The sequence below is a fragment of the Rhinopithecus bieti genome, unplaced genomic scaffold, assembly GCF_001698545.2.
Source record: "Rhinopithecus bieti isolate Rb0 unplaced genomic scaffold, ASM169854v2 scaffold_30965, whole genome shotgun sequence".
In the NCBI taxonomy this organism is placed as follows: Eukaryota; Metazoa; Chordata; class Mammalia; order Primates; family Cercopithecidae; genus Rhinopithecus; species Rhinopithecus bieti.
The window spans coordinates 87,664-103,403 of NW_016813425.1; the positions used below are offsets into that span (position 1 = coordinate 87,664).

At 39.1% G+C, this 15,740-nt stretch overlaps 1 protein-coding gene across 13 annotated transcripts in view; it reads left to right on the forward strand.

Annotated features, from left to right (window-relative positions):
- Nucleotides 1-15,740, forward strand: part of CREM (cAMP responsive element modulator) — an 85,777-nt gene that overhangs the window by 22,329 nt on the left and 47,708 nt on the right. The window lies entirely within an intron of this gene.

Sequence of the window (15,740 nt, forward strand, 5' to 3'; positions counted from 1 at the left end):
ATTTCTGAGATAACTATAACACATTGGTTAGTTCATCAAATATTTATTGAATGTCTGCTGTGTCTAATTATTCCAGATGCATGTGGATATGTAGTTTCAGGCCTTAAGTATCTCATGGTTTGGTAGGGTAGACATATTTTAGCAATACCTCCAGTAGGGTAAGAAGTGCTGTAAAATACTATGTAGAAAATGAATAAGGCCTACAGAAGAGGGAGCAGCCAGCTGACTAGGAGTGCTTTACAGATCTCCTTTGAGCTAGACACAAAGAATGAGTGGGAGTCTGCCAGGTTGATAAGGTGAGGAAGCATATTCTAGGCAGAGTGAAGAGTGTGCACAGAGGCACAAAGCCAGGGCATGGGATGTTCAGGAAACTGTGGGTATTGAGTTTAACTGGAGCCAGGTGTCTGGGCTGGGCAGTCCAGCTGGTGAAGGTAAGCAGAGGATTGTATACATTTCAGGGTTTAGAGTACACTGTACTCTAAATAGTCCTGAAATATTTTTAGGTGCCCACCATAGTTTCAGTTTAGACACTAGTAGCCATGTGGAGGTGGAATTGGAAGTCAGTGAGTCGGAAGTGAAGACACCATCAGGATGCCTGGTAGAATCAAGGTAGCGTGAGGTACAGAGCAGTGGTGAGACCTTTGGTATGTTAAAGGGAGAATAAAAAGGACCTGGTGGCTGACTGGAAGGTGCGGGGGAAACACCAGACACTTCTTGGTTTATATTAGGCCAGACTGGTGTGAGAGCTCTCCTTTCCCATGTACCCAGCCTACTTTTCTTTCCTCTTTAAAGCTGCCAACACCCACTCGTTCCCTGGAGGTTTTCTGTGATGTTCTGTAGAGCTGTATCTCCCTAGCAACACCTTTTGTTACACTGAAAGACAGGCTTGTAGGCCAGGCCTTTTGCTTAAACACATAAACACACACACACACCCTCACACATGTACCCACCCTTGTTAAAAAAAAAAATGCATGTTCATTGTAGAAAATAAATATTACTAAAATGAAGAATATGAAAACTATCCATAATCTTAACATCCAGAGATTTAATCATTGTTAACATTTTGCTGTAGCTCCTTTAGTGTTTTTGTCTGTGTGAATCGAATAGAAAGCATATACTTTTTTTCAAGGTTTTGGGATTTTCCAGAATTTTTAGAGCTGTGATTTCTGGTCAGTAATCTCCCTTTGCTGAAGTTGTAGTTGAAAGCACTTTTTTTTTTTTCAGTAGAGACAAATTCTCACTATATTGCCCAGGCTGGTCTCAGACTCCTTTGCAGAAGCTGTCCTTGCACCTCAGCTTCCCAAAGTGCTGGAATTATAGGCGTGAGCTTCTTGTACCCAGCCTGAAAATACATTTTATTCTTTCTACTTCCCTCTAGGTGGGTCCTGGCTCACTAAGTTCTACAGATGCCTTTTGCCCCAGAATTCTGGGGCTGAAGTCCCAGCAATAGACTCCCATTATCTAAATATGGTAATTTGCAATTCTGAGGACCTTCAGGCTGGGTGACAGCCACATCTGTGAGCCTCACTCAGAAATTGCCAACAGGTGGCTGGGTGCAGTGGCTCATATCTGTAATCCCAGTACTTTGGGAGGCCGAGGCAGGTGGATCGCTTGAGGCCAGGAGTCCGAGACCAGCCTGGCCAACATGAAAAAACTCTGTCTCTACTAAAAATACAAAACTAGGTGGATATGGTGGCACATGCCTGTAGTCCCAGCTACTCGGGAGGCTGAGGCACGAGAGTCTCTTGAACTCAGGAGGCCGAGGTTGCAGTGAGCCAATATGGAGCCACTCCACTCCAGCCTGGGTGACAGAGTGAGACTCTGTCTCACAAAAAAAAAAAAAAAAAGAAAGAAAAGTTGCCAACAGGTTAAGTAATGTGGAGTCTGAAAAGTAGCCTTGGGTTTCTGAGGGCTTGGAATTGAATAGGAGTCCAGTGGACAGAAACTAGCTTAGAGAATAAGTAAGAGGAGGGGAAGTGGAAATTGGAAGTATAGTGTCTTTTAAGAAACTTGTCTTGAAGTAAGAGAAAGATGGGTTTGTGAGACAAAAGGATGAGAACTGGGATGTGGGAAATTCGGGAATGTTTTGAATAAAATGGAAGATTATAGAAACTTCTGAGAAGGCAGAATCAAGGAACTAGAAAAAGCCTGTGTTTATGTTTGTAATGCTTCTTTAAAAATCTCATAATGTTGTATGCTAATAAATATTGATAGTTATTAAATCTGGATAGTAAATTCATGGAGTTTTGCTCTTTTTCTATTTTCTGTTGTTAGAAGTATTTTTTGTTGTTTTTGTTTTGTTTTGTTTTTGAGACGGAGTCTCACTCTGTCACCCAGGCTGGAATGCAGTGGTGCAGTCTCAGCTCACTGTAACCTCTGCTCACTGCAACCTCCACCTCCCGGGTTTCAGCAATTATTATGCCTCAGCCTCCCGAGTAGCTGGGATTACAGGCATGTGCCATCATGTCTGACTGATTTTTGTGTTTTTAGTAGAGACAGGGTTATGCCATGTTGGCCAGGCTGGTTTTGAACTCCTGACCTCAAGTGATCCACCTGCTTTGACCTCCTGAAGTGCTGGGATTACAGGCGTGAGCCACTGCACCCGGCCTGTTTGAAGTATTTGATCCAACAGTAAACTATGGTTTTTGTCTTTTACATGTTAGAAATATAAAGAGATTAAGAAGTAATCTGTATGCTGACTCATGGATTATTTTGATTAAGAATTATCCTGCATACCATGCATGGATCGTGATTTTTTGAAGAATTAGAAGACAATTCTTAGCAGTCAGAATTTTCTGAACATAATTACTCATTTAAGTTCTTGTGACACCAGCAGCTGTTTGTTTATGAGTATTATTACTATCGTACGATGTCATATATCTTATAAGGAGTAGGAAATCAAGCTGAACTCTATTAACCCTATGATATAATGCCAAAAGTGACTCTTCTGAATTTCTGATGGCTTTATATTTACTTGCTGCTTGACTCATTTTTCTTCAAACTTAAGGATTGTAAATTTCCATATGTTTTAGATTTAAATTTAGTTGTGTATAAAGAGGAATTTCTGACACTCACTTTCCTTGTTTATGTTATCAGATTATCAGTAAACAGTGTGGGAACAAAAGGCGTGAGCAGAACATTCAGTGGGTTTGATTCTCTGCATCTAATGTCATTTGATACTAGTTGTTTTGACTGCTCTGGGCTTTCCAGAGCTTCTGCTAATCAAGAATATACTCTGAAAATCATCAGAGACCTAGCAACTGTTGAGCTTGGTCTTGGCTGTCAGGCCCCTGTTCTGCTGATAGATTGAGGTGAGGTGCAGGTACACCAAGGGAGACTGGAGTTTTGCTTTTCTATTTTATAACTTTGTAGTAATAAATGGAGCCTTTCTCTTCTGTTCGAAAACAAAATCACGGTGGTGGTAATGTCAAAAAGTTGGAAGCACGAGTTGCCATTAACAAATCCTGATAACTGGAGGTTAAATGTTTTCTTGGCTTTCTTCTTGTCTAAATTATTTTTATGCTGATTTATTTTGAATGGAAGCTGGTATTTATTAAGTACGTGTGTTGATATATAGAACTAGACCCACTGGATTCTGGTAAAACCTTTGATAATAAATTGGAGAGTCCATTTTAAATAACCTGGCCAGGAGGAAATCTTTTCCAGAAATCAAAATGGTGAAAAGCAAAAATATTGTATGTATAATACAAGTAGTTTTAAAGTAGTGACACTTACATCCTCTGGAAATAATATGGTTTTTAAATAGGTAATGGGAAGTTAAAACTTCTTTTGTTGTGAAAGACTTCAAACATACAGAAAAGTAGAAGAATGATTCCATGTATATATAAAGTTAGTAATTATTAAGATTTTGCTAGGCCAGGCATGGTGGCTCATGCCTGTAATCCCAGCACTTTGGGAGGCTGAGGCAAGAGGATTGCCTGAGCCCAGGAGTTCAAGACCAGCTTGAGATCCTGTCTCTATAATAAAAAATAAATATAAAAAAATTTTTTGCCAGGTGTGGTGGCATGCCCTTGTAGTCCCAGCTACTTGGGAAACAGACCAGTTGATTGCTTGAGCCCAGGAGCTCAAGGCTGTAGTGCACTGTGATCATGCCTATGAATAACCACTGTACTCCAGCCTGACAACATAGTGAGACCTTGTTTCAAAAAAAAAAAAAAAAAAAGATTTTGTAGCACTTGCCTCATCTATCTTCTTTTTTTCTTCTTGTCGCTGAAGTATTTTAAGCTGCTCAGCAGATCTCAGACATCATGTCATTTTACTCCTACTTACTTCTGGGTATACAACTCTTAAAACATTATGGACATTTTCTTATATAACAAAATGTCATTATACCTAGTTAAGTATAATTAATATGCAATCCATATTCATTTCACAAATGTATGATCTACTCTGAAGGCAGCAGAGTGGACACCTTGAACTTTTCTTGTTCCCAGACTCTTGGGAATTGGTAACACTGCCATGAAGACCTAGGTGGGTGAGGTCATTCAAATGGAGCCAGTGGAAAGGATGTACCTTAAAACTGACTTTCAGAAGTATAATTCCCCATAGCTGCTGATGAAGCCTGGAGGCCTTGACTCTGAAAGCTAAGTAACTCTTCTTTATAAATGACCACTTCTCAAGGTTTCAGCAAAGATAGAAGGGAAAGATGAAAGGAGCAACATCACAGGAGTCACGGGGGGGAAGGAAACTCTGGAGATTGTCAAGGTCAGCATACTGCCTCCAGAGAATTAGTTCTCATATAACACTTAACCTCTCCAAGGACCTCTGTATTTTTGGAAACAAGGAGACGCTAGGGAGGCAGAGAAAGCCACTAGGGAATGTTGTTCAGAGATTATACTCTCCTAATCAAGCTGAACTCTGTGAACCCTATGATGTTTGCCAAAAGTGACTAACTCTTCTGAATTTCTGATGGCTTCATATCTTATCCTTTCTTATCTTTTCCATTCTAAACACACACTGTGTAAAGAGTCCCTTGGAATAAAGCAGCCCTAGCATGCCGTGGGGGATTGAAGTAGGAACGATTTAACAAGGGATACTTGGAAATGTTGTCATGTGTGAGTTGTAAATTTTCTTTTTTAATCTGGTGGAAAATTGGAATGGCATTTCTCTGTTTTGGCCAGCTATGCCAAAAATCCATCTTCTTGGTTCCAGATAGGCCTAGGAAGGATGTAGATGGCAATCACAAAACAAACAAAAAATGAGCAAACAAATAGAAAACCTCAAGCACCATTTTCTCTTGTTAATAGGTCAGCAACCTCATATTTGTGTATTAAAGATGGTCTGCATTATGTTAGGTTGATTTCATATAATTTCAGCTAAGTAGATCTAGTTATGGTCAGTGTTTTATTGAATCTTGTATTTTAGTTTCAGTATATTAATTTTCTTAGCTGAGGGACTCTTACTGAAGGAGAAAAGTGTTCCTGTTAAGATTTTGAAATAGAGCCGGGCGTGGTGGCTCACGCCTGTAATCCCAGCACTTTGGGAGGCTGAGGCGGGCAGATCACGAGGTCAGGAGATCGAGACCATCCTGGCTAACATGGAGAAACCCCATCTCTACTAAAAATACAAAAAAAAAATTAGCCAGGCATGGTGGCGGGTGCCTGTGGTCCCAGCTACTCGGGAGGCTGAGGCAGGAGAATGGTGTGAACCCGGGAGGCAGAACTTGCAGTGAGCCGAGATTGCGCCACTGCACTCCAGCCTGGGTGAGAGCAAGACTCCGTCTCAAAAAAAAAAAAAAGATTTTGAAATAAAATTTGTTTTACTGTTGATTTTTTCACTATTGCTCCCTATTTTATGTATTCTTCCCCTGGCTGTTTTCATTGTTCATATTTTATCTGTTACCTAGAACATTTGTAGGAAAGCATTTGTATTCTGTTAGGAATTATCTATAAAAATGAAAAAAAAGTTGGCAAGAAAAAGGGGAAAGAGAGTAAAGTTTTTCAATTAATGCTAAATCTGTATTATAAACATGCTCCTTAACCAATTCCCAGAAAAAAACCCACTACTTTGAACTGTAAATTTCATTATTGAGGTACAGTCCAAGGTTTCAGAGCGGCCATTAAATAAAAGTAACTCGGTTGGGAAACTGTTTAGTAACCAAACTTTTTTTCCAACTTCAAACCAAGAATTTTTATAATCATGCTCACATTTGATAATTTTGTATATAATAGTATATTTCTTTAAAGGTTAGTTTTTGGCTTTAGAATGCGTTTTTGTTTTCATACCAGTGTATTAAAGGTGACAGTACTTTGCTTTAAATAAATTTTGGTGTTTCAGAGGTAATTTCAGGAAGTATAAATCAGTCAGAGTCAAATTTCAGAAAACGTTTGGTTTTATACTTACAATAAAAATGCATACAAATTTATTTTAGTGTTTGGGAGACTGTTAAAGATTTTTCTGTAATTTGTAAGGATTTTCTATGAAGTTTGGATACTCATGGAAAATGTTCAAGTTCCCCTTCTTAATTTTACTAATGGGTAATTTGTCACTAGCAGTAATGAAAAAATAACTCAGTATAAATACAGTTATTCCTTTTGCCTTTTCTGTATGATTTTCTTTAGTAAAAGAGTAAGCTGCGAGGATGGAAAAATGGGGAGTCATTGTTTAATGGGTGTAGAGTTTCAGATTTGCAAGATGAAAAAGTTCTGGAGATCCGATTAACAATAATGTGAATATACTGAACACTACTACAAACTACACTTAAACGGTGAATATGTTATGTGTCTTTTACCACAATAAAAGATAATGAATAACAAAAAAAAATAGGCTAGATGTTGAAATTTGGAAAAAGAAACATTAATTTTATAGTTTCTTTTTTGAGTAAGACTTAGGGATTCTTTGTTGTTGTTGTTGTTGTTGTTGTTGTTGTTGTTGTTGTTGAGACAGAGTCTCGCTCTGTCACCCAGGCTGGAGTGCAGTGGTGCAATGTCAGCTAACTGTAACCTCCACCTCCCAGGTTCAAGTGATTCTCTTGCTGACTCAGGCTCCTGAGAGTTGAGACTACAGGTGCATGCCACCATGCCCGGATAATTTTTCCTTTTTCCTTTCCCCTTTCCTTTTCCCTTTCCTTTCCTTTCTTTCTTTCAAGATGGAGTCTTGCTCTGTTGCCCAGGCTGGAGTGCAGTGGCGCGATCTCGGCTCACTGCAACCTCTGCCTCCCGGGTTCACGCCATTCTCCTACCTCAACCTCCCGAGTAGCTGAGACTCCAGGCTCCTGCCACCACGCCCGGCTAATTTTTTGTATTTTTAGTAGAGATGGGGTTTCAATTTCTTGACCTCGTGATCCGCCTGCCTCAGCCTCCCAAAGTGCTGGAATTACAGGCGTGAGCCACCGTGCCTGGCCACCTCTTTTCTTTTTTTTAAGATGGTCTCAATTTCTTGACCTCGTGATCCGCCTGCCTCAATTTCTTGACCTTGTGATCCGCCTCAGCCTCCCAAAGTGTTGGAATTACAGGCATGAGCCACCGTGCCTGGCCACCTCTTTTCTTTTTTTTAAGAAACAGAGTCTTACTCTGTCACCCAGGCTGGAGTGCAGTGGCTTGATTGTGGCTCACTGCAGCCTCAGTCTCTTGGGCTCCAGTGATATTCCTGCCTCAGTCTCCTGGAGTAACTAGAACTACAGGTGTATACCACCACGCTTGGCTAACTTTTAAATTTTTTGTAGAGATGGGGTCTCACTGTCTTACTCAGGCTGGTCTCGAACTCCTGACCTCAAGTGATCCTCCCTCTTCAGCTTCCCAAAATGTTGGCACTACAAGCGTGAGCCACTATGTTCAGCCAGAGATTGTTTTCTTTGCCTTATTTTATCATTTGTTATTTATAACCCTTGTAAATCCCAGACTATTGAGAATTATATTTGGAAAACAGAGGCTTTGGGAAATTTCTGGTTCATTGAATAGTTGTGATGACATCTTCATAGTGCTCTTCACAAATGTGGATTTTGTAGTCCTATCAGAGATAAAACTGTAGTGGTTTTCTTAAAAGGTAGAGGGGAGAAAACCCTGGTTATGGTATTGAATGTATTAGGTAGAGACAATATTAAATGAAGAAAACAGACATAGTTCAGGAAAAACACTTGTCTTTAAACAGGTTTCATTCAGAAGTAGACCTCTGTTTCGGCAGATAACAACCATTTTCCTTTAAAACAATGCATATAAAGATGCAACAACAACAAAAACTACAGTCAGTATCCCTGATGAACATAGGTACAAAATACTAACAAACCAAATTCAACAACATATTAAAAAGATCATTAACAATGATCAAGTACCATTCATCCCAGGGATGCAAGGATGGTTCAACATACACAAATCAATAAGCCTGATACATCACATCAACAGAATGAAGGAAAAAGACCATATCATCATCACAATATATGCATAAAAAGCATTTGAAAAATTCAATATTTCATTATAAAAACTCTCAACAAATTACATAAAGAAGGGATGTACCTCAATGCAACAAAGGCAATATATGACACACCCACAACTAACATGCCAAATGGAGAAAGGTTGAAAGCTTTTTCTCTAAGATCTGGAATAAGCCAAGGATACCAGGCCAGGTGTTGTGGCTCATACCTGTAATCCCAGCACTTTGGGAGGTTGAGGCAGGTGGATTGCTGGAATCCAGGAGGTAAAGAGACCAGCCTGGGCAACATGGTGAAACCCTGTCTCTACCAGAAAACATACAAATGTTAGCTGGTCATGGTGGCACACACCTGTAAGTCCCAGCTACTTGGGAGGCTGAGGCGGGAGGATGGCTTGAGCCTGGGAGGCACAGGTTGTAATGAACGAAGATCATGCCCCTATACTCCCGCCTGGATGGCAGAGCCAGACCCTGTCTCAAAAAAAAAAAGAAAAAAGAAAAAGACACGGATGCCCATTTTTGCCACTTCTATTCAGCATTGTACTGAAAGTCCTAGCCAGAGCAATTAGGCAAAAGGAAGAAAGAAAAGGCAACTGAATTGGAAAGGAAGAAGTCACCTTGTCCCTGTTCACAAACGACATGATCTTACATCTGACGTGACCTTTAAAAAAAAGGAATGAAAATTAGAGAACCTTAAAGATGCCCCCAGAAAAACCTGTTAGATCTAATAAATGAATTCACTGAAGTTGCAGGATATGAAATAAAAATCAGTATTGTTTTATCTAATAGTGAACTACCTGGAAAAAAATATCAAGAAAACTGTATTTACAATAGCTATGAAAAAAATACTTAGAAATAAAATTAAGCAAGGAGGTGAAATATCTCTACATTGAAAACTATAAAAAACATTGATGAGAGAAATTGAAGGAGACACAAATAAATGTTCATGGATTGGAATAATTAGTATTGTTTAAAAAGTCCACACTACCCAAAGCGGTCTACAGATTCAGTGCAATCCCTATCAAAAATATCAATGACATTCTTCACAAAGATAGGGAAAAACAATCCCCAAATTTATACAGAACCACAAAAGACCCCAAATAACAAAAGCAATCTTGAACCAAAAGAACGAAGCTGGAACCACTACCATGGCCAGTCCGTTGCAGGGTATCCTGCAGCTGCTTCAGACCCAGAAGTGGGCTGCTGAGAAGGTTTCCATGGCCCACAGGTGGATGGACGGGGGACTGAAGCAGGCCAAAGAAGTAGCTTAGGCTGAATTGAACAGTGCCAGCTGCAGAGGGAAAAAAGAGTTCAAGGCGAATGAGGCTGAAGTACTGAAGTGAAAAAGGAGGCCCAGGAAAAAAGATGATCATCCTCCAGACCTACTTCCGGCAGAACAAGGAGGAAGTCTTGAACAACCTCTTGGCCTTTGTCTGCGACATCTGGCCAGAAACCTATGAAAACTGCTGCGTAAATGGGTAGGAGAAGAAAAAAGCACCTTTTCTATGAATTGGCATTTTAGATGCTCTCATGGAATATGAAGTTTCAACATAGCTCTAGTTATATGCTTATGGAAAGGCATTAAATTATTTCTGTATATTATGTAATAGGTCCCTCCCCTTTTTGGAGAGTAGCAAATGCAGTTTTATTTTGTTTTTTTTTTTCCCAGACTGAGAACTTATCTAAAGATTTCGTGTTTCTTAGAAAATGAATTGGTATATGTTGTCTATTTTCATATGCCTTTTGGTTCAAGCAACATATATGTCAGTGTTGACATTTTCTTTCTTAGATCTAATTAAACAAAACCAATTTTTTTGAAGAAAGAAAGGGATTAAATAATTTTTCCCCCTAATGCATTACTGAATTTGCCAGGGCTTTATGTATGAAAAAATAGTAAATACTTATTTGTAACCTGTGTGAAGCAACATTCAGCCTTAATCTATTCCTGCTAATGATTAGGACAACAATATTGGTATAATTGTTTGGGCTGCTTTTAGTTTATCTTAATCATGTTTACTAGATTTTAGAACTTAAGAACTTGTTACATGTTATTACTTGGTATACTGATAATCATTTGAAAGTCAAGACTCTTTGTCTTACAACAAAAAAAAAAAGAGAACAAAGCTGAAGGCATAACACCACCTGACTTCAAAATATACTGTAGAGCTATAGTAATTAAAACTGCATGGTACCAGCATGAAAACAGATACATTGATCAATGGAACAGAATATAAAGTCCAGAAATAAAACCATGTATTTACTTACAGCCAACTTATATTCAACAAAGATGGCAGGACCACACAATGGGGAAAGGGCCATTTCCTTAATAAATGATGTTGGGAAAACTGGATATTCACATGCAAAAGAATGAAATTAGGCCTTTGTCTGTCACCATAAACAAAAATCGACTCTTGAAAATGGATTAAATATAAGACCCAAAACTATGAAACTACTACAAGGAAACAGGAAACTCCTTGACATTAGTCTGGCCAATGAGTTTTTCGATACGACCTTAAAAGCACAGGCAACAGAAGCAAAAATGGACAAACAATATTACGTCAAACTATAAAGCTTCCCCATAGCAAAGGAAACATTCAACAGAGTGAAGAGGGAACCTACAGAATGGGAGAAAATATTTGCAAACTATACATCTGATAAGGGGTTAATGTCCAAAACACAAGAAGGACTCAAACAACTCAATAGTAAGAAAATAACCTGATTTTCTAAACATCTGCAAAAGACCCGAATAGACTTTCCTCAAAAGAAGACATAAAAATGGCCAAGTACAGTAATTCATCACTTAACAACAGGTATACCTTTTGAAAAATGTGTTGTTAGGCGATTTCATCTTTTTTTTTCCCCCTTCTGATCCAACAGAACCAATGGTATGGTGATTTCATCTTTGTGCAAACATCTAGAGTGTACTTACACAAACCTAGATGATATAGTATAGCCCACTATATACCTAAGCTGTATGGTACAGCCTATTATTTCTAGGCTACAAACCTGTACAGGATGCGATTATACTGAATACTATAGGCATTTGGAGCACAATAGTAAGTATTTGTGTATCTAAGCATAGGAAAGATACAGTAAAAATACGGTATCAAAGATAAAAATGGCACATCTGTATAGGGCACAAAACCGTAGTGGAGCTTGCAGGACTGGATGTTGTCCTGGGTGTGCCAGCGAGTGGGTGGTGAGGGAATGTGAAGGCCTCGGACATTATTGTACACTACTGTAGACTATCTTTTTTTTAATAGAGTTTTGCTCTTTTGCCCAGGCTGGAGTAGAGGGGCACAATCATAGTTCACTGCCGCCTCAAACTCCTGGGCTCCAGTGATCCTCCTGCCTCAGTCTCTCAAGTAACTGGGACTACAGGCACATGCCACCATGCCTGGCTAACTTACTTTATTTTTTTGCTATTGTAAACTTGATAAACATTGTACACTTAGGTTATACTAAATTCATAAAACATCATTTCTTCAATAAATGAACTGTAGCTTATTGTAAATTTTTTATTTTTTGACTTGTAATAACACTTAGCTTAAAATACAAACATATTATACAGCTGCATAAAAATGTTTTCTATGCTTGTTCTATAAACCTTTTCTGTGTTTGAAATTTTTTATTTTTTACTTTTAAACTTTTTTGTTAAAAACTGAGACACAAACACACATATTGGCCCAGGCCTGTATAGTGTCAGGATCATCCATATTGCTGTCTTCCACCTTCACATTCTGTCCCATTGGAAGGTCCTCAGGTAAAGAACTCATGGAGCTGTCATCTCTTATAACAGTGCCTTCTTGATACTTCCTGAGAAACCTGCCTGAGGCTGTTTTACAGTTAACTTTTAAAAATAATTTGAAGTAAAATAATAATAAAAAATACAATAAATACATAAACCAGTAACAGTCATTTATTAGTCAAGCATATGTACTGTACATAATTTCATTGCTGTGCTTTTATATAATTATGAGACAGGGTCTTGCTCTGTTGCCCATGCTGGTGTGTGGTGATGGGATCTCGGCTCACTGCAACCTCCACCTCCTGGGTTCAAGCTATTCACATGCCTCAGCCTCCCAAGTATGGGATTACAGCCGTGCATCACCAGCCCTGGCTAATTTTTATGTTTTTAGTACAAAATTTCTCTACCAAAAATACAAAAATCAGCAGGTGTGGTGGTGGGTGCCTGTAATACCAGCTACTCGGGAGGCTTAGGCAGGAGAATCGCTTGAACCCAGAGGCGGAAGTTGCAGTGAGTCAAGATCACACCTCTGTACTCCAGCCTGGGCAATAGAGTGAGACTCTGTCTCAACAAAAAACAAAAAACAAAAAAAAACTCAACATCATTAATCATCAGGGAATTGCAAATCAAAACTACAATGAGATATCACCTTCCTCCTGTTAGGTTGGTTATTATCAAAATGACAAAAGATAACAGGTGTTGGCAAGAATATGGAGAAAAGGGAACACTTATACACTGATGGTGGGAATGTAAATTAGTATAGCCATTATGGAAAACAATATGAAGGTGCCTCCAGATATTAAAAATAGAGGTACCAGATGATCCAGCAATTTCACTACTGGGTATCTATCCAAAGGAAATGAAAGCAGTGTGTGGAAGAGATATCTGCACTTCCATGTTTATTGCAGCACTATTCACAATGGCCAAGATACGGAATCAGCCTCAATACTCATCAGTGGATGAGTGGATAAAGAAAGTATGGTATGTATACACAATGGAATACTATCCAACCATAAAAAAGAATAAAGTTGTGTCATTTGCAGCAAGATGGAGGCATCTGGAAGACATTCTGTTAAGTGGATAAGCCAGGCCCAGAAAGACACATACTGCATGATCTTACTCCTGTGGAGTCTAAAAAGTTCTCATAGAAGTAGGGAGTAGAATGGTGGTTAGCAGAGGTGGGGGTGCTTAGTTAGAGGGAAGGATGGGGAAATGTTGGTCCAAGAGTATATAATTACAGTTAGGAGGAATGTGTTCAAGAGAGCTATCGTACAGCATGGTGACTATAGTTAAGGACAATGTATTGTTGAAAAATATAGAGATAGTTGAGTGTTAATAATGTTCTAACCACAAAAACAACTATGTGAGGTAATGCTGTTGTTAATTAGCTAGGTTTAACTTTTCCACAACTTATATATACTCCAAAACATCATGTTGTACGTGATACATGCAATTTTTTCTGTCAATTCAAAATGTAAAGTAAGAACATCTGAAAGGTATGTCTCTTAACTTCCACATGCTTTCCTTGCCCAGTCTTTCTCTCCTGCTTGTCTCTCTGCCTGTCAGTGTGAGACACCCTCTCTAGGAAGCTGCTGTCATCCTTTACAAAGAAGGAGTCCAGAATCTAAAATCTTACACAGGCTGCTTCAGGCAGTACTGAAGCCTGGGCTTCTCAGAGGCCATAGTAGAGGCCAGTTGTAGCAAATTTGGTTGAAAAAGCAGGAATTATTTTAAGTTTTTCTAACCACCTGAGCTCAATTTGCCCAGTTGTGAGATTTTGGTGCCTTTCTTAGGGCACCAGTAAACCATGGCCACCAGAAAGTAAAATCAAATACAAAATAATAATTAATGGGCGAGGCGCAGTGGCTCATGCCTGTAAACCACACTCCAGCCTGGGTGACAGAGCAAGACCCTGTCTCAAAACAACAAAAAACAAAAATAAAAACAAAATAGAGAACAAAAATAATAAATGTGTGCATATTTACTATTGGATATGGTAATATACCATGGTAGGTATTGCCTTTGTAAGTTGGTCTCCACTGTCTTTTGTTCCTAGAGCTTTCTCATTTTCTCATCTCCAAGGGCTTGTTTACTGCTTCATACATAAAAAGAGGCCAGGTATGATGGCTCATGCCTGTAATGCCAACACTTTGGGAGGCTGAGATGACAGGACCGCTTGAGCACAGGAGTTCAAGACCAGCCTGGACAACATAGGGAGACCATGTCTCTACGAAAAATCAAAAACTTAGGCCAGGAGCAGTGGCCCACGTGTGTAATCCCAGCACTTTGGGAGGCTGAGGCAGGCAGATCACCTGAGGTCAGGAGTTCGAGACCAGCCTGGCCAACAACATGGTAAAACCCTATCTCTACTAAAAATACAAAAAATTAGCCAGGCTTGGTGGTGGGCACCTGTAATCCCACCTACTCAGGAGGCTGAGGCAGGAGAATCGCTTGAACCCGGGAGGCGGAGGTTACAGTGAGCTGAGATCACACCATTGCACTCCAGCCTGGGTGACAACAGTGAAACTCTGTCTCAAAAAAAGAAAAAAAACAACAATTAGTTGAGTGTGGTGGCATGCACTTGTAGTTCAAATTACTCAGGAGGCTGAGGTGGGAGGATTGCTTGAGCCTGGGAAGTTGAGGCTACAATGAGCCGAAATTATGCCACTGCACTCTAGCCTGGGTGACACAGCAAGAACCTATCTCAAAACAAAATAAACAAAAAGAGCCCTAATTTATGTGTGTATACTTGGTTTGAATTAAATTTAGCTTGTTTACTTAAAACTAGTGTTCAAGGTATTTTTCATACTATATTTTAATATTTTAAAGTTGATACTAATTTTATACAGTTTTAAGTATTAAGACTAATCATTTGATCCTTGCTTTCTTTACCTAAAACATGGAAAATACTGATTTCATAGATTAAATGAGATGATTTGTGTGAAGCACAAGCAGAGTTTGGCATCTGGTCAATGTGCAATAAATGCTTGCTTTTATCCTCATAGTGACCTGCCTTGATCTTAAAATTAAAATGGTAGTAATTAGGCTTTAAGCTGAAGTGGCTTATGCTGGTTTTAAAATATATTGTATTCGGAATCCTTTGTAAGTAACTATGTTTTCTTGTAACATTGTAATCTACTATGCTTAGTAGGCCTCCAGAGGGTATAGAGGAGGAAAACTAATTTTTTATAGTTGTTTTATAAGCAAACTTCCGGGATGTCAGGAGCTTGCTTAAAATGGTTATGTTTTATGCTTCTTAATTTAGGTACTTTAGGTTTCTCCTAGATATTTTAGAACATTGCAGGCCACTTTGGGCATAAAAATCTACAATATAATTTGTAACTATTTCGTATTTCATGGTAAGACCAAACTGCATTATAATTTTTGTAAGGAGCTAAACTCTTAGACTTTACTATTTATGTACTCTGACCATTGGACTGGAACTGAAAACAACTTAAAGATGCAATTTGGCCTGGCTGTGTTAAATTAGTCTGCTTTGCATTGCTATAAAGGAGTACTGGGCTGGGACAGTGGCCCATGCCTGTAATTCCAGCACTTTGGGAGCCTGAGTTGGGTGGATTTTTTAAGCTCAGGAGTTCGAGACCAG